The sequence below is a fragment of the Lactuca virosa genome, chromosome 8, assembly GCF_052849685.1.
Source record: "Lactuca virosa cultivar CGN04683 chromosome 8, Lactuca_virosa_CGN04683_v6, whole genome shotgun sequence".
NCBI lineage: Eukaryota > Viridiplantae > Streptophyta > Magnoliopsida > Asterales > Asteraceae > Lactuca > Lactuca virosa.
Window position 1 is genome coordinate 88,766,638 of NC_136433.1, and position 19,634 is coordinate 88,786,271.

General features: G+C 37.3%; 1 pseudogene across 1 annotated transcript; it reads right to left on the reverse strand.

The window, feature by feature from the left end:
- Nucleotides 1-5,974: 5,974 nt before the first annotated feature.
- Nucleotides 5,975-18,215, reverse strand: LOC145128847 (importin subunit beta-1-like; annotated as a pseudogene). Its single transcript, XR_013717141.1, has 3 exons — nt 17,822-18,215; nt 15,280-17,530; nt 5,975-6,170 (listed from the first exon to the last, which is right to left on the reverse strand). The product of XR_013717141.1 is annotated as an importin subunit beta-1-like (transcript).
- Between the last annotated feature and the right edge of the window lie 1,419 nt (nt 18,216-19,634).

Genomic DNA, 19,634 nt, shown 5'->3' on the forward strand with positions numbered 1-19,634 from the left:
TGCAATATAGTAATCAAAGTACAAACAACCATTGCATTAATAAGTATAAGTTTTACATAAGTGTTTAAACATTTCATAGTCAAACACCAAAGTAGGTACAGTAGAAGACAAGAGTCGCGGTACGGTACTAGGTAGTCTTCTCAAAAGCTTCAGGAGTGTACCTATCTACTGGATTCCTGAGAATACAAGTTATTTTGAAAGAGTAGATCAGCATTTAAGCTGGTGAGTTCATAAGTATTTTAGTTCTATAAAGTATACTCTAAGTTCTTGGAAAGGTTCACTGGTTCCTCCAGAAAATCCTATATTTCCTGAGGTGATAAACTGATAACCTCAATAGCTCCCTCTGCAATTACTTAGTTTATACTAATTCTATATAACCTAATATCGAATGGACAGTTAAATGGGTGTATCTGCCCTAAGCCCACAACCAAACAAGGAACAGGAAGTAAGGCGGAAGTCACACATTTCACTGTCAATCGGATATTACTTATGTATAACTCTGATGTAAAAACTAAGGAATTATAGAATTAACCACTAAAGGTCCTTTATGTTATACTAGTTTACAGTGAATGACTAAGTTCCAATGGTAAAAGTAGTTTAATTCCATAAACCGTTTCCTTTGTAAAAGTAGTTTAATCCCATAAACCGTTTCATTTGTAAAAGTAGTTTAATCCCATAAACCATTTCATTTGTAAAAGTGGGTTAATCCCATAAACCGTTTCATTTGTAAAAGTAGTTTAATCCCATAAACCGTTTCATTTGTAAAAGTGGTTTAATCCCATAAACCGTTTCATTTGTAAAAGTATTCTTAGTTATATCCGTTCTACAGTAAAACATTAGTATTAATCCTGGAAAATATTATATTATCCATAATACTGCTTTGTGGTTTTAAATTTTCCAAAACCAGAATTACAAGTATATTTGCCATACTTGATTTGATGATACGTAGTTTTTACTGTAAGTAAAAACTAACAGAAGGTATATTTGGTCAGGATGTAATTATCTTTTCTTACTGTTTTAAGAGAAGTATATTACTTAGTAATTTACTCGTTGTTTTATCCATGTGAGTTCTATTAACCATACTAATATGTCTGATGTGTCTGATGCGACGTTCTTCAGGCATCGGAAACGATATGATATTTGACACCCTAGGCCTGCCGGCCAAACTGTAGCGAACAGTGAAGGTGCGGGATTGTCAGTCCCATATAGATCTATACACCAATTCACGCCCTCCCTACATGAGATTCTGGTTAATAAGTCAGGACTTAAGGTCGTACTTAGATAAGTACACCATGAAGAGTCTCACAAATTTATTGTTTCAACGAGATTTACGATGTATTATTACCCCGTGATTGCTAACCCTGGTACGTTGTATTTGTACCCCTGTTAATGCAAATCCGGTATGATGTATTATTACCCCGTGATTGCTAACCCTGGTACGTTGTATTGTACCTTTGTTAATGCAAACCCGGTATGATGTATTATTACCCCGTGATTGCTAACCCTGGTACGTTGTATCGTACCTTTGTTAATGCAAACCCGGTATGATGTATTATTACCCCGTGATTGCTAACCCTGGTACGTTGTATTGTACCCTTGTTAATGCAAACCCGGTATAATGTATTATTACTTCTTTAATATATTATCCTTATACTAAAAGTATTATACATATCCTGGTATAGGTAAATGAATTGTTGGTAATTTCCTTGGAAAGTATACAATCGTGAATCATACTTGTATATTTAGTTTTGAATCATAAATTATACCTATTATAATTTATATGTTCTATCTGATTAGCATGATTTCTCATGGATCAACACCTTTGCTCAGCATGATACAAAGGTAATGATACCGAATGAAGTAACCTTTTATATTCATATATGTATAATATATATATATATATATATATATATATATATATATATATATATATATATATATATATAATTAAGAAGGAAACGACCTTCAGACAAATAACACCACCTTAATTCCACATCCAAACAAGGAAAAGGAAATAAGATAATTCATTAGTCCTAAGCCCTTCAAATCTTATTTATATATTTATACATATATAAACATGATTTTGGTAATTATAATTTGAAATAGTTTATAAAACCTTTTTCAAAGAATTTAACGGAGTTTACATGACTTTAAAGATTTAACATGGCTTTAAGTCATTTTGAAAGTATTTGGTAATCCTTAAAAGCATAAGGAAACCCTTTGTGTGATTATTATCACATACAATTATTAACACAATTTATATTGTGTTCAACTTGTATTCCCCCCCCCCCCCCTAAAAAGCATTTAAAAACCATTAAAAAGGTAGATTATAGGGGTATGAACTCACTTGATAAGTGGTGATTTGGGCAGCGTTTCGTTTCTATAGATGATCTTTCTCGAAGAAACCGCAAGTTTTTGATTAAAAACCGGGCTTTATGCGGGCAGCACTTCGAATGGAAAGAGGTTAGCATCTAGAGAATTTCGGGGCTTCGGGGCTTGCTTCGGGTTTTTGATACGATATCGGGGCCTTGGGGGGTCGTAAGAAAGTTTAGGGGGTGAAAATGTGAAAAAGGGTGAAAATTTGGGTGAAAAATCTCTAAAATCCGAGAAGTCTCGCACCCTTTATATAGGGGTGCGAGGGTTCGGCCGAGGGGATGAGTCAGCAGCGACGTGGCAGCGAAGGAAGGGAGACGCGTGTCTCGGTTCGGAAGGAGCCACGAGGCCGAGCTCGGAAGCAGCCAGGTGCGAGGCGCGCTTCGGATAAGGAGAGGACCAAACTTCGGTCCAATCAGGAGGTGCCACGCGAGACTTCGGTCCAATCAGCAGACGACACGTAGCGGACACGGGGAAGCCTCGCATGCGAGGGTGACGTGGCCGAAGAGGGTCCATGCGATTTTTCCCGGTTTTCAACATTTCTCGATTTTCGTGCCAAAAACTTGCGAAATTGATAACTTTCGCATACAAGCTTCGTTTTTGGCGTTCTTTATATGCATGCGTAGGTAAAATTATACTCTACGACTTTCGTTTAGACTTCGTTGGCTAATTTTGACTTTATTTTTAATATTATTATTTTTAACAGACCGGGACAGGAAATCCGTTAAAAATTCATAACTTCTTCATCCGACGTCCGTTTTCGTCTGTCTTTTTACCGTTGTACTGCTTTTGACGAGACCTTCGATTCTCGTTTAAGTTGTGTCGGCTAAATATCGATCGATTTTTATTTCAAATTTTTAGCTGTCTACTGCTAAACCGAAACTTAGAAAAATAATAACTTCCTCATATGAAGTCAGATTTTTACATTCTTTTTATGAAAGTTATCGGTTTAACATATTCTACAACTTTCATTTAGATTGTTAAGGCTAAAAAGCCTTTTATCAAAAATTCACATTTTACACTGAACAGTGTTTTGCTGGTTTTGTCGCGAATCTTCGATTGGTCATAACTTGTTCGTTATAACTCGGATTTTAGTGTTCTTTATATTTTTGGAAACCTTGTTACAATCTCTACCTCTTTGTTCATCCCAATTACAATTATTGATCAATTTATTTTTGACCTAAATTTGACTGGTGTCACAGAAGTGAAAAGAAAAAGAAAAACTTACCTTCCTCTACATTCAATTTCCACCATGTTTTCCTCAAACAATACCTTCTTCATCATCGATTCTCAAATCTATAGCACCCTTACTCTCAGTTTTTTGACGAATATGCACCTCCTCATAAACCAATTTCTCATTAGGTTTTGTCAGGCCACAAATAGTTGAACATGATGAATTTGGAGGTTGAATACAAAGTTTGAAAAGTACCTTCATCCACTAAAGAACAGATCTGATGAGCATCAAGGGTTTTTATACGTCGCCAATCCTTTTCTTGATCAGTTCTGACGACGATGCAACTGGAGAAGAATGGTGGCGGTGATGTTCCAGATCGACAACAACGTTCTAGATTGTTTTTTGAAAACCGACGACAACAACGACGATCTAGATCTGGAGAGGGGGAGCGTTTTCGGATTGCTGGAAAATTGAGGATTTGTTTGTCTTCACCGGAAAACGATGTTTTTTGGTGGTGGCATTCATATTTTCCGGTGGTGGTGGTTGTGTTCATCTTTTTTGGCGGTGGTGTTCAGACATTCACGTGGTTATGTTAGAGAGAGGGAGGGAGAGAGAGAGAGAGAGAGAGAGAGAGAGAGAGAGAGAAAGAGAGAGAGAGAGAGAGAGAGAGAGAGAGAGAGAGAGAGAGAGAGAGAGAAAAGGGGGGCTAGGGAGGTGGGGCCTGGTTTCTTTTTTTTAATTAAAAAAGTGTTAAAGTAAAGAAAAAAATTGAAAAAAAAATACATAGGGCAAAATCGTCATTTTAAAAAAAATTCTAAACAAATTGGACCAAACTCGCAACAAAATCAAAGTTTTGGACCTCTGGTGCTAGTCCAAGCTTTTTTGGACAGAAGTGGCAATTTTGAGCTAACCACAAGGACCATTCTTGTAGTTTACTCTTTATTTTATTTAATTTCACATTTTTTGATTAAAATCTCTCTCTCTCTCTCTCTCTCTCTCTTTCTCTTGTTTTGAGTTATGCTCGGAAAACCTTAGCTCCTGCAATAATTGTGGTGCTGCTTCGGCTACAACAATACACCCACCTCCTACCGCTCCCCTGCTTTATCATCGCTAGTCGGATCTGCATCACCAAAAAAATCCTACGAACCTGAAAAGAGTGATGTTTGTATATCTACAAATACAACTTTTATTGAAAAACCTATGGAGCTTATGATTGCTTTACTAAGATTTTCACAAACACAAGTAGTGTTGATAAGGAATGCAAACTTAGAAGAACACCATAAACCAATGGCGGACGCAAAAAGTTTGAATAGTGCTGGCACCAAAAAAATTTCCAAACAAATTTAAAATAGTAGTGATACTCATATTTCAAGAAGTTACACCTAATAGAAAAAAATTGCACTAACGGCCGTAATCAGAGTAATAGCCCGGGACCCCCTGACACCACATAAGTCCACCACTGACAGAAACTCATCTTATTTTTGTTCATCAGAGAAGAATAAAAGAACCCACTAGCAAATATCACAACCAAATCTGCAAACCCAAATTCAAGCTATTGGTTTTATAAATCTATAAACACCTTTGTAATCTCATCAATTGTGAACTCAATCTTATCCCTTTCCTTTGGCTTCTCTCATCCCGTTTAAGGACCTTAGACCGTTGGACCACCATTAACTATGATATCATAATCACTATCGGCAACATCTTTAGAAAGTCATCACCGGATACCCGCCGATCTACGTTTTCACTGGAGCGTCGGATGTGAATCAATGCTTGCAGATGATGACTCGAAGAAGATGATGGTGAATCGATTTTGCTTCATGATTTCAAATCCACCACCATTAACCTTCTTTGTTGATTTTAGATCGGGGTATAAAGAATTTAAAGTACAAAATATTGTTTTGTTTCCTTACACAGAGGGAGTAACGTGGGAAGCAGACCGGATGTTGGGGATGACAACTCTACACTCACCGAGGAAATTGAGGAAACATGGAAGGGAAGGCGTCGACGGGTTAAAGAGGGAGGGGGAGGCGATGTAGGATATTGCCTACGGTGGAGGCTTGTGCAAACGACGCCGATGATTTTGAAGGGTTTTCTGATGAAGGTTGTAGACAGGGAAGGGAAAAGGAGTACGGTGGGTTTTTTGTTTTTGAAAAAAAAAAGATAAGCTAACTTATGTATTTCAATAATTAAAGAAAATAAAAAAAAATATAAATTATAGGGATATAATTGTCTTTTTAAGTGTATAGAGACCAAAACCAATAAAAAATATCCAATTTTGGACCATTGGTACACCACAAAAACTTTTTGGATCAAAACCACATAATTTTGTCAATCACAGAGACCATTTTTGCAATTTTGTCATTTATAGTATGAAAAATACTTCATGATCATTTTTAAAAATGAAGAAAGTTCATTATAGTAGAAGAGCAAAACAAAATGTCAAGATGCTTTTAACACACCCAAAACTTTGAATGAAAAAACGCATTGCATTTTTTAGTGTAATTCAAGTTGCTATCTTCCGCTTCAGCCACTCATCTTGAGATTGAAAACACTTATCTTTCCCAATGCATTTGCAAGGTCTCCAAGTAGTGCTAGTGCTGCCTTTCCCAGGCTTTCATCTCTGCAAAACCATGTTAAATAAGTATGTATGTATATAAAAATAATGGGATGGGATTAATATATATATATATATATATATATATATATATATATATATAATAGCAACATACTTTCATTTAATAACAGTTAGGGGTGTTCAAAACCAGTTCGGGTAGGATTCGGATATCCAATGAAGAATTTTAAAAAGGTAAAACATCATTTGACCAATAATTATATAAAAACATGTCACAATCTTTACATTAGAACATTCTAAACAACAGAAAATACTAAAAATATAATACAAATTGACTTAAATGGTTTGTTCTTGTAGATTATGAGATATTACATACTACAGTAGATTATGAGATATTACATACTACAGGAACCATCCATTTTTAATATAATAAACAGCTTCATGCGATAACCATTTAGTATTAACCAATACAAAGCATTAATACCACTCTTCATATATATTACTTACGTAGATAACATAGAAACCAAAAGAAAAATAGTAGATATAATAGTGCAAGCAAAACATATATTTAATATATACAAAACATATAATCTCATAAACTCTCCCTTGAAAATATATACAACATTACATATAACATACACGTTTTGAGATCGTGTTTTATATAAATAATATTATGAAATATTATGTGATATTGAGTACTGAGTTCTAACAGATAGTTTTTACTAGAAATAAAGTAAAACTATGTTTAGAATCACTCATAAATTATTGGAAGTCTTATGAGATTCCAATTAAAAGCTAAATAGTGAAATTTAGAGAAAATATAAAAATTGAAATAAGTAAAATTTTATTGTTGAAAGTTGTAGATAATCTCGTTAGAAACACGCAGGCGAAAACCTCGTCGAAATCCGAGTTATAACGAAGAAGTTATGACCAATCGAAGATCCGCGATAAAACCGGCACGGTGCCGAATGACGTAAAAAGTGAGTTTTTGATAAACTACTTTTTAGCCTTAGTGATCTAAATGAAAGTCGTAGTATTCGTTAAACCGAGAAGTTCGATAAAAAGAACGCCAAAATCTGACTTCGTATGATGAAGTTATGATTTTTACAAGTTTCAGCTTAGCAGTAGACAGCTAAAAACTCGAATTTTCGATCGAGTGATTTTTAGCCGACACAACATAAACGAGAATCGAAGGTCTCGTCATTAGTAGTACAACAGTAAAAAGTCTGACGAAAACGGATGTCGGATGAAGAAGTTATGAATTTTTAACGGATTTACCAGTCCCGGTCTGTTAAAAATAATAATATAAAAATAAAGTCAAAATTTTCCGACGAAGTCTAAACGAAAGTTGTAGAGCATAATTTTCTCTACGCGTGCATATAAAGAACGTCAAAAACGGAGTCCGTATGAGAAAGTTATGGATTTTACAAGATTAGGCACATTTTTTCGAAAAATTTCACATGAATAGTGATTGCCACGTCACCCTCGCTCGGAGTTGGCCACGTGTCCGAAGCTGCTGCGTGGCATGTCTGAGAAGCGACGCGTGTCGCACAGGTGTCCGAAGAAGCACGTGATCCTCGCATGCCACACGTGATCCTCGCATGCAACACGTGATCCGACCCTCGTGTCCTCCTCCCATTGGACCGAAGCAGCCGACCCAATCCGAAGCAACCAGCTCTCCGGCCGAAGCTTCGCCCTGCTGCCGCGTGTTCCGAGCCTCGCACACATGCCCTCCTCTCCTCGCTTAGGATCCGAGGCTCGCACCTATATAAAGGGTGCGAGACCTCCCGGTTACATGTTTGAATTTTGGTCTTTTTCACCCCTTTCCAACATTTTCTTGCATTCCGACTTCCCCCGAAGCCCCCGTACTTATTCCAAAGCCCGAAACGCGGCCCGAGATTTCCGAGAAGCCCGAAAAATTTATCTTATCGGTTTCGAACCTCTACCTTCGCAGAGCCCGATTTTCAAGAAAACTCCCGGTTTTCAACGAAGAAAGTTATTATTAAAGCCGAAGTGCTGCCCAAATTACTATTTTGACCCCCGGTTATTTATCGGTGAGTTTAATATATAGGAACAATTGTATGTTATGTGTTATATGTGCTATGTGCTTTTCCATGTTATCATCTCGAGTTGTTGTATCTGCTATTTTATAGCAAGGCTGTACCTTTGACTTGAAGTGTATGACATAAGTATCACTTGGGTATTGGTATGAACCGTTGACCATGAAGTGTATGACATAGGCATCACTTTGGCTTCGGTAATATGCTAAGATAAGGCTAAAAGCCTAAATATTCTAGCAAAATGATATTCTTGAGTATTTACTGTGCCATTTGTGCTGAAACTTTATTGATTTTATATCAAGTATGGAATTTGTTATGTCTCATTGATTAATATGGAAAGCTTTTCGCATTATGCCTTTGTTGTTCCTTGTTCCTCTTTGCTTCTGGCATATTACAGTATATATATGGCATAACGTTATATTGTATCTATTATTGAACTCACTAAGCGCCACCGCTTACCCCTCTCAATGTTTAACTAATTTACAGGAGATAAGCATCCAGTATAGTTATATACTGGTAGCAGATTTTTTTGAATAGTTTGAAACTACTGTATTGATAGAAGATTTTTGAATAGTTTGAAATTATTGTATTTTGCACTCCCATATGTATAAATCTATAGAATCCTGGGAAGTTATGTAATATATAACACTATGAAATAGTGGGTTTGTATCCAATAGTTTGTAACCGCTTTATCAATATAAAATTTTGTTTTATGAATATGCATGTAGCATGTTTTGGAGTAACTATATTGTCAAGTATGAAAGTTGGATCTTTCAGAAATACGAAAGTATAGAAATGGGTTCTTTCAATCATGGTATCAGAGCAGTGGTTTAAGTGAACTAAATTCGACGGATTGGTATTTAGACTTAAACTATTGGAAGTTCAATATATGAACTTAATTATTTTAAGTATAGGGATACAAACCATAGGAAATATATATATATATATATATATATATATATATATATATATATAAAAGTATTAGGTAATAGTAAACCCTAATATTCTAAAATACAATATTACTCCCTATTTCAGAGCAATGGTTGAACAAGTTAGTAGCCATACCCCCGAGGTTGGTGAAGGTCCTCAAACTGAGGAAGGGAATACTCCAGTATCTCCTCGTGAGGAGCGACTCTTGGGTAAACTTACCGGTGTTATTCGACAGACTCTCGAAGAACACAAAAAGAGTGGTGATAAAGGAAAAGAGAAAGTCATTGGAGAATCTTCGAGAGGAGAGGTGAAGCGTCCCTCGTTTAAAGATTTCAAGAGTAGCGGTGCTACAGAGTTTTCTGGTGTTCTTAATCCAATTGTTGTTCTTACTTGGATCCAGAACACAGAAAAAGTGTTTCGTATTTCTCATGTAGATGCTGAAGACAATGCTAACTATACTTCTGCAATGCTCATCGGAGAAGCCTTGGTCTGGTGGGAAGCAACCTATGAAGCTCTCAGCAAGTTTGACCAGAAGAATTTATCCTGGGAAATGTTCAAAACTCGTGTGCTAGAGAAGTATTGTCCTCTAGACATGAGGAGGAGGTTGGAGAAAGAATTCCTCGAGCTTAAACAGGGAGGAATGACTGTGAATGAGTATGAAACTCAGTTCAATCAAAAAGCACGGTTTGCCGTAAAGTATATTCCAACTGAAGATGAGAAAATTCAGTTATTCTTAGAAGGACTACGGCACGAAATTCACGATTTCGTTGCCAAATCGGAAAGTACTATCATTTGATAAAGCTGTTGAGTATGCTCGAAAGCGTGAGCATGACTTAGAAATACGTGGTGCCACTCTTACTGTTCCGAAACATCCACGTACTGAAAGGACTGCTCCTGCTTCCCCTATTCCACCAACTCAATCCGTTCGATCTGAACCTAGCAAGCAAGTACAATCTCAGAGTGCTTTTCGTGGCCGCGGCAGGTCACGATCTTTTTCTCTTCAGTCGCCAGCTTGTCGAAATTGTGGAAAGAATCATCCGGGCGAATGCATACTAGAGGAAAGAACCGTGGTCTGTTTTGGATGTGGAGAAGTAGGACACAAGAGGCCCGTGTGTCCAATGAAAGGTGTTACATGCTTTGCATGTGGTGTTACTGGCCACAGGAAGCGTTTTTGCCCCACTCTTACTAGTCAGATGACGGGAAGTCAAGCTTCCGTTCAACAACTGACGAAAAGTCAAGCTTTCGTTCAACAACCGGCGAAAAGTCAAGCTCCTGTTCAACAATCAAGGGGTACTCCAACTAAAAAGGAGGAGGTTCCAAAAGCTAAGGGTCGTGCATTCCAGATCACCACAAAAGAGGCACGCGAGGACCCGAATGTTGTGACGGGTACATTTCTTGTTAACTCTAGACCTGCTCACATCTTATTTGATTCTGGTGTCTCAGATTCTTTTGTGTCTTATGAATTTGCGCATTCTTTTCAAATTGCTTGCTATGCACTCGCGCAACCCTTTCACGTAGAGACTGCTGGAAGTATATCATTACTTGCCGATAAAGTCTATAGGAATTGTGTTATAGAAATTGAAGGCTACAATTTTCTTGCTAATCTAATTCCTATCTCCTTGCCCAACTTTGACATTATTCTCGGCATGGATTGGTTGTCGAAGAACCACGCAGACCTTTTGTGTTATGAAAAGATAGTACGTATTCCCATTGAAGGGGAGAATCCTATCTATGTCTATGGTGAACAAGGAACCTTAAAAATAATATCTTTCCTCAAAGCCCGTAAATTCATATCGAAAGGGTGTTCTATCTATCTGGCCTACACAGTCGATATCTCGAAAGAAGATAAGAAAACGGTGAATGATGTTCTCATTGCTAAGGAATATCCAGATGTTTTTCCCGAAGAATTGTCTGGACTTCCTCCGGACAGGCAAGTAGAATTCTGAATTGACCTTATGTCTGGTGTTGCTCCGATTGCTAAGACTCCTTATCGTCTTGCGCCAGCTGAGATGAAAGAAATGATGATCCAACTGCAGGAATTACTTGACAAAGGCTTTATCCGACCAAGTACCTCTCCCTGGGGTGCTCCGGTATTGTTTGTCAAGAAGAAGGACGGATCGATGCGAATGTGCATTGATTATCGTGAGCTGAATAAGGTGACTATCAAGAACAAATACCCACTACCTCGCATCGACGATTTGTTCGATCAACTTCAGGGTGTTAGCTATTTCTCAAAGATTGATCTAAGATCTGGCTATCATCAGTTGAAAGTTCACGAGCAGGATGTACCGAAGACTGCTTTTCGTACACGATATGGGCATTACGAATTCCTTGTTATGTCGTTTGGTTTAACGAATGCTCCTGCTGTATTCATGGATATGATGAATCGGGTATGCCGCCCAATGCTCGATAAATCTGTCATCGTATTCATAGACGATATTCTAATCTATTCCAAGTCTGAAGCTGATCATGCCATTCATATTCGTGCGGTGTTAGAACTTCTTCGAAAGGAGAAACTTTATGCTAAATTCTCGAAATGTGAATTTTGGATTCGCCAAGTTCAATTTCTCGGCCATGTTATTTCTGGTGACGGTGTATCCGTAGATCCTACTAAAATTCAAGCTATTCAAAATTGGGAAGTGCCCCGTAATGCTTCCGAAATTCGTAGTTTCTTAGGTCTCGTGGGATATTACCGGAGATTTATTAAAGACTTTTCTCGTATAGCCGTACCTCTCACGAGTCTTACACGAAAGGAAGTGAAGTTCGAATGGGGTGATGCCCAAGAAAAAGCTTTCTCGACTTTAAAAGATCTTTTGACTCATGCTCCAATCTTATCACTTCCAGAAGGTGATGATGATTTCTCTGTATATAGCGATGCTTCAAGATTAGGACTCGGTTGTGTGTTGATGCAACGTGATAAAGTGATAGCCTATGCCTCAAGACAACTGAAAGATTATGAAAAGAATTATCTCACTCATGATCTCGAACTCGCTGCAGTGGTATTTGCCCTAAAACTTTGGAGACATTACCTCTTTGGTACAAAATGTCAATTGTATACCGACCACAAGAGTCTCAAGTATATATTCAGTCAGCAAACTCTGAATATGAGACAACAACGAGCCATGGAGCTGATCAAAGACTATGACTGTGAAATCCTATATTATCCTGGAAAGGCTAATGTAGTTGCCGATGCACTTAGCAGAAAGGTTTATCGTAATAGTATGTGTTATGCTATTACTCACACCACAGTAAAGTTCACTATCCTAGATGAACTAGAGAAATGGCAAGTAGAAGCCCTAAAGCTAGAAAATGTGAAGAAAGAAGGGATGGTACATTACACAGATGTTGGTCCGTTGGTCCTTTCAAAATCCTCCAGAGGATTGGTAAACAAGCATACCGCTTGGAATTGCCTGAAGATTTGGCAAGTATTCATGATGTCTTCCATGTGAGTTATCTGCATAAATGCTTGAGCATCTATGATGAAACAGTTCCATTATCCGATGTGAAACTGGATAATAAGTTAACTTATGTAGAAGAGCCTGAAGAGATCGTAAACGAAAGAACGACTAAGCTACGTAATAAAGAAGTAGAGTTGGTGCTTGTCAAGTGGAAACACCATCGAGGCCCGAACTATACTTGGGAGAATAAGAATGAGATAAGAGCGAAATATCCCCATTTATTTTAATCGATGTAATTTCGGGGACGAAATTCTCAAAAGGAGGAGGTATTTGTAACATACACGTTTTGAGATCGTGTTTTATATAAATAATATTATGAAATATTATGTGATATTGAGTACTGAGTTCTAACAGATAGTTTTTACTAGAAATAAAGTAAAACTATGTTTAGAATCACTCATAAATTATTGGAAGTTTTATGAGATTTCAATTTTTATATTTTCGCTAAATTTCACTATTTAGCTTTTAATTGGAATCTCATAAGACTTCCAATAATTTATGAGTGATTCTAAACATAGTTTTACTTTATTTCTAGTAAAAACTATATGTTAGAACTCAGTACTCAATATCACATAATATTTCATAATATTATTTATATAAAACACGATCTCAAAACGTGTATGTTACAAATACCTCCTCTTTTTGAGAATTTCGTCCCCGAAATTACATCGATTAAAATAAATGGGGATATTTTGCTCTTATCTCATTCTTATTCTCCCAAGTATAGTTCGGGCCTCGATGGTGTTTCCACTTGACAAGCACCAGCTCTACTTCTTTATTACGTAGCTTAGTCGTTCTTTCGTTTACGATCTCTTCAGGCTCTTCTACATAAGTTAACTTATTATCCAGTTTCACCTCGGATAATGGAACTGCTTCATCATAGATGCTCAAGCATTTACGCAGATAACTCACATGGAAGACATCATGAATACCTGCCAAATCTTCAGGCAATTCCAAGCGGTATGCTTGTTTACCAATCCTCTGGAGGATTTTGAAAGGACCAACAAATCTAGGACTTAGTTTTCCTTTCTTTCCAAATCGCATAAGACCTTTCCATGGGGATACCTTCAACATTACGAAATCCCCCACCTGGAATTCTATTGGTCGCCTCCTCTTTTCCGTATAGGACTTTTGTCGATCCTGGGCGGCTTTCATTTTTTCTCGTACAATTTGAATCTTGTCGGTGGTGTCTTGAATCATTTCAGGGCCTCCAAGGATTTTCTGTCCTATGTCACGCCAACATAATGGAGTACGACACTTGCAACCATATAATGCCTCATATGGTGGCATTTTAATTGAAGCGTTGTAACTGTTATTATACGAGAATTCGACAAGAGGTAAGTATTTATCCCAGTTACCACCGAACTCCAAGACACATGCACGAAGCATATCTTCTACAGTTTGGATTGTTCTCTCTGTCTGACCATCTGTCTGGGGATGATAGGTCGTACTGAGAGCAACTCGAGATCCCAATTCACGTTGCATACTCGCCCAAAAGTGAGAAGTGAAGCGAGTATCACGATCGGAAACGATCTTTAGTGGCACACCATGTCTTGCAACAATTTCATCCAAGTATACTTGTGCGTATTTCTCCATTGGAGCCGTTTCACGCATGGCAAGAAAATGAACGCTTTTAGTCAGGCGGTCGACAATTACCCAAATGCTATCATGTTGTCTAGCAGTCTTTGGCAATTTGGTAATAAAATCCATGGACAGTTCTTCCCATTTCCATACAGGTACACTAAGGCTTTCTGGGGTTCCGTAAGGCTTTTGGTGTTCTGTTTTGACTTGTAAGCATACTAAGCATTCTTGTACATATCTTCCAATGTCTCTCTTTAATCCAGGCCACCAATAATCAGCTCTTACATCGTAGTACATTTTACTTGTACCAGGATGTATTGACAGTTTAGACTTATAGGCTTCATCTAAAATCTTCTTTCTTAATCCACCAATCTTCGGAATCCACAGCCGATTCTTGAATACCTTCAGTCCTTGGGGATCATCAAGTAAATGCTTGAGCATCTATGATGAAGCAGTTCCATTATCCAAGGTGAAACTGGATAATAAGTTAACTTATGTAGAAGAGCCTGAAGAGATCGTAAACGAAAGAACGACTAAGCTACGTAATAAAGAAGTAGAGTTGGTGCTTGTCAAGTGGAAACACCATCGAGGCCCGAACTATACTTGGGAGAATAAGAATGAGATAAGAGCGAAATATCCCCATTTATTTTAATCGATGTAATTTCGGGGACGAAATTCTCAAAGTACAACACATATACACGATTATAGTAAAATTTCCTATTAATTGCATTTTTTCTTTTTCAAATTATAAATAAAATATTATATAATAAAAATTATAAACAAAATATTATATAATCGGATCCGAAATCCGAAAAAAATATTTTTTTCATTATATAATATTTTATTTATAATTTGAAAAAGTAAAAATACAATTATAAATAAAATATTATATAATCAGATCCGAAATTATAATTTCATATAATACTTTATTTATATAATAAAAATATTTTTTTTTGAATTTTGTATAATTTTGGATCCGATTTTCAGATCGGATATTTGGATTCGGATTTATTTGAACATCCCTAGTTACAATTAACAAATCAATGAAACTGCATTGCTATTTCTTGCAATTCACATTCACCCTTATATATAAATATATATTAATCAAGAAAACAAAAAATAATGTACCTGTGGACATCCTTAACAACCATCTGAATAAGCTCCAAAAGTTGTGGAGCATGAATCAACTTCTGATCATCCCCCAAAAGGCAAAGAACTTTTAAAATACCTGAGTACCCCTCAAGAATGCTAATTTTAAGTTGCTCCCCATATTTCACCATCATCTCATCATTCACATTAGTCTGGGCACAAACCTTCACAGCCTCTTTCATCCAAAGCATAACCGGATCAACATGCTTCTCAAAATTTTTCCCAATCGCAAGTGCCACATCACCAAAACACCTATAAATCAGCGGTTCAACAGACTCATGTAAATGACCAGTAGAAAGATTCTTAATAAGCAGTCCAATGATATCATCACAATAAGGTAACATCTCGCCACCCAATGCCCTGCACATATCACTAACCACCCCAACAGAAATAGCACACACTTGATATTCTTTAGGGTTCTGAAGACCCATTTCCAAAAACTTTAAAAAACCAGCTATGTACTTGTTGAATTCTGGTCCAATGGCGCACACAAGCGCACCGGTCGCTAGCATGGCTTCTTTGTGTACTACTGTTGAGCTCCTACAATCAAACACTTTAATAAACAAATGCATGATTTTGTCAGCAGCTTGGGATATAGACGGTTTTGTTTTGTCTGTGCTGCTGAGTTTTTGAATGATCACCAGCAAAGCAAGACATTACACAGTAAGGCTTGTAGATCTTGTTGAGATTTTGTATCATCAATCTGAACCTCCAATGTTTGACTGAGTTTGGACATCACATGGCTAAGGAGCTTCTGTGGTATGTAATCAGATGTTTCAGAGGGATTTAAACAACATCTCCCAACTTCACTTAGTGTCTTATACGCAGCGGATTGCAGCTTCAAATCACTTGAGTCTGTTCTTTCAGCAGTTGCGATGAGCAAGTCTATGAGTTCTGTAAGATAGAAGGTCAGAACAGAAGAACACTTTTTTTTAGAACCAAATCCATACCCTTGAGCAAGATAGTAAATAGCCCCACACGCTTTCTCAGCAACATCAGGTGAATCTTTGATACTCTGTAGGAGGACCTTGATGACACTTTCAAGTTCAGCAGGTGGAATTACAGAAAAACCCATGAACTTAAAAATACGGCTTATAGTCCACAAGGTAGTCTCTTTCACATGACTGTTTTGATCTCCCATAGCATCAATCAGCAAGCGTATAATAACTAAGACCTTCCGTGACAACACTTGAACGCTTGGGCCTTCAAGAATGGAACCAAACACATATGCGCCGGCCTCACGAGACACCGCATTGTTCCTTGAAAGGTTTTCTTGAGCAAATGGCATTACAAATCGGAAAATGGAATCCCCTAAAACTCTCGCAACAAGGCCAAGACATGTCCCCCCTGCCTTTGACAATTTACAATTACATATACCATTTCCACCTTCCTTCAATACAGTTTCTAAGAGCTTTGGAACTAGCGAACCTTGAACCTTTTCTATGAAACGGGAATGAGGATATGAATTGCCAGCTAGCTTAATCTCTACATCACAGATACCAATCCAAAACTCAATTGCTTCTTGACCGTGATCGTTATCTGTAAAACTTCTTGTTAATGTCAACTCAAAAAGGGTTTCTATGTGAGGCTCCAAAACTTCATAGTAAGTTGCTGCAACCAAACCAATCCATTCAAACGCAGCATTTCGGATATCAGCTTTTTTATCCAAAGCTGCTTCACACACCAGTTTTAGAATGTAATCCATGACTTTAACTACACCTCCAATGATATGGTTGAATTCATCTGGGAGAAGATCATAGTGGAATATTTCTTTACAGACATACCCAAGTGTGTTTAAAGTTGTTTGGTTGGTCATGCTCATGTTTCCAAGTATAAATTCAAGGAGTTCAGGCCATTCATTCATTGGAATATCTATTGCAGAAATAATGCCAATTACTTGGGCCGCAGTGTTGGCTACTTCATTAATTGATGAACCTAGACTGTTTAAGAGTGAACCTTTAATTTGGTATCTTATTGAACACTCCATTGACAGCCATCTTTCAAGAAAATGTTCTTTTGTTTTGTTAACCAAAGACTTCTTGAGCCTAATACCCGCAAATAAACGGGAATCCAGAGGTTTATCCTCACTGGAGAGTTCTAACGAGAGAGAGAGAAGATATCCAGGAGGGATTTGTTCCTCATATTCCCTGAGTTTCATTTCTGCTTTACTTCGGATTTCTGGATCTGTTGATTGAGCAGATAATAGGATTTCTGTAATCTCCTTGGTCATCTATAAAAGAAGAAATCAAAACAAAATCATGTGGCTAACTATTTAAATATTATTACAGAACTCAAGTGTCTTAAAAACCAGAATAACTTGAGTAGCAACAAGAAGAAATTAATATGGCAGTGAACAAAATTTAGTTCAATGGTGCAATAGTTCACAAACTATAAGCAAAACAGTACCATAATGTGTAACGTCAAGAGTAAAATATTCCGTCGGGTGAAGTTGCATTTTTCTGATATTGACGGTGGAGAATTAGAGGAACTATCGATTGAATCTGAGCAGGAGATCAATTACCTTGACGTAAAGAGATTCCTGCAGTTGAAGTGGGCTTCGGTGGGAGGCGGCCGCGGTGCGGAGGCGCTGACGTTGCCAATGAACATGGCGCTCATTGATCATGGACATGCTTAAAGTTCTAGGACACTAAACTAGGGCACAAGCGAGTGAATCGATAAGAATCTAAACTAAACCACTTTTGATACACCAATTTTGGATTTGGGTGCGTAGCCAAACTTTAGGGCACAATGGAGTAAATCGATATCTTCAAATGCTCTAATATGAAAAATATAACTTGAAGATGAACTTGCTTTTGAACCTCAGGCCTTAGATCTCTCGTCTTTGCTAAAAATCACCCCAACGAGTATTGCCGCCTTGCCGGACTCGCAAAATCGTAAATGAGAATGACAGGGAATGCAGAGACTAGTGGGCCTCTAATTAGTTTTTAATGAGAGGGAATGCAGGGACCAGTGGGCCTAATTAGTTTTTACTTAAGCAAATGTTATATTAGTCCATCAAATTTTTTGAGTAAATATTATATTAGTCGATCAAACTTTTCGTGTTTCTTTTAAAAGGTCATTAAATTATTATTGTTTTGCACATTAAAGGAATAAACTCTCATATGACCGTTTAATTACATCCTTTTACCGATTGTAAAAGGTATAAACCATATTTCTGTGATATGGACCTCCACTGTGGACTACTATTGTTGCAATCTTGGTATTCATAATGGCCCCCCTTATAAATTGAAGGGATACCCTAAATTCGAGTTCTCCACCCACTTTTTTACCCTAATCTGTAACCTTCACATAATACAGCTGATTTCGATTTTTTCCCACTTATAAATCAAGAAGATGGCCTCTGAACAAAGCTTCTCATATGGTGGTTTCATAGTTTCGGACCTAGACGTACCAACTGATTACGAGCTTCACGCCATGGAAACCTAAGTGCAGATTGAGGAAATGAGAGATGACATGCGACAACAGCTTGGCGAGTTTAGGGAGGAAATACGGTACTTGAAAAAGATCGTGACCGTGATGGCTGCTGTTGGAGTTGCAGTGATGTCGTTGACCGGGGTTCGTGTTTGCGTCGAAAGCTCTGGGTGGGGATTTTGGTGTATGTAGTTTAGTCCATAGGTAGCACGATGGCGATTAGCATTTTTTGGCTTTTTAGGGTTGTCGAAGTTTGTTTGTTTTTGTCTAAGTTCGTCATCTGCTAGTATAATATGTATGTATTAGGGTATGTGTTGTTGGTTATTTTGATCAGTGGTGCCTGTTGACGATGTTAGGGTTTTAGAACCATCTTTTGTTTTTTTTTTTTTTGGGGGGGGGGGGGGGGGTTGTAACACAATAACCTCAGTTGTAATGTATGGCCTCTTCGATGAATGAAATGGAACGTAGTTCCTACTAACCATTGTTTTGCATACGATGTTATTCTAATACTTAGTAATGTGCTCAAAGTACCTTTTGTTATGTTAACTATATATTGATTTGTTCATGTAGAAGTACCTTGTCATATATGTTTTACAATCATAAAAAAACATCCATGTTACAATCACAAACTAATATTCATGTCACAAACGAAAAACAAACATCCATGCATTCATTAATGTCATAACTTGGTGTTTTAAGGACACACTAACAAACTTAACAAGACCATAACAAACATGAAATAAAGACATCTAATAGTAACTAACATACTCCATAAACAAAACACCTTTAATCCAAGTCTATTGGTTTGGTTGATGTATCACCTTCACCGTTTTTGCCCTCAACCTTTTTTGCCAACTTTTTCTTTATTATCCGCTCTGACTTTTTCCTTAACTTGACTGTAC